Here is a 788-nt window from a genome sequence, read left to right as displayed (position 1 = left end):
AAATGAATGAATGAACAAAAGCATGTTTATTTCCTTTGGAGGGGGTTACTTGTTTACTTGTTTATTGAGTTTCTTTGTGTTTCAGCCCTGGCTGTTCTGGAACTCAGTTTTCAGACCAAGTTGGTCTTGAACTTATTGAGTTCTGCTTGCCTTTGCCCTAGAGTGCTGAGGTTGAAGACATATGCCACCATGCTTGGCTGAACATATTTAGTTCTTAAATTCTTTTTCTTTGACAGCCAATTTTTTTTAAAGATTTATTTATTTATTATATGTAAGTACACTGTAGTTGTTTTTAGACACTCCAGAAGAGGGCATCAGATCTTGTTATGGATGGTTGTAAGCCACCAACCATGTGGTTGCTGGGATTTGAACTCCGGACCTTTGGAAGAACAGTCGGGTGCTCTTACTCACTGAGCCATCTCACCAGCCCTGACAGCCAATTTTTAAACTATGGAATGCTTCATGAATTTGTGTTATCATCCTCACACAGGGGCCATGTTGATCTTTTCTGTGTAGTTTCAATTTTAGTATTCATGCTACCATAATGAGCACATTAAATTCTTAAGATGCTAAAGATGTTCATTATTCTATCCAGATTTGTGGAGCTGTGCACACAAATAAGCACACAGGGCCATGAACAAGAGAGATTCTAGGGTTTCCCCAGTCAAGTAATAGGTTAACACAAAGCCCAGGAGGACTAACATTAAATACGTTTGTGAACACATGTACATGTAGGCATGTTTGCATATGTGTAAGCTTATGCATGTGGCATATACGTATGTGAGTTC

General features: G+C 38.8%; 1 non-coding gene across 1 annotated transcript; it reads right to left on the bottom strand.

Annotated features, from left to right (window-relative positions):
• Positions 1-444: 444 nt before the first annotated feature.
• On the bottom strand, positions 445-552 carry LOC115063071. The gene has a single exon (XR_003842951.1). It is a non-coding gene; the product is annotated as a U6 spliceosomal RNA (small nuclear RNA).
• Between the last annotated feature and the right edge of the window lie 236 nt (positions 553-788).

The sequence above is a fragment of the Mus pahari genome, chromosome 1 (genome assembly GCF_900095145.1).
Source record: "Mus pahari chromosome 1, PAHARI_EIJ_v1.1, whole genome shotgun sequence".
NCBI lineage: Eukaryota > Metazoa > Chordata > Mammalia > Rodentia > Muridae > Mus > Mus pahari.
The sequence above is the reverse complement of the archived record's forward strand: the minus strand, read 5'-3'. Positions and strand labels throughout refer to the sequence as shown.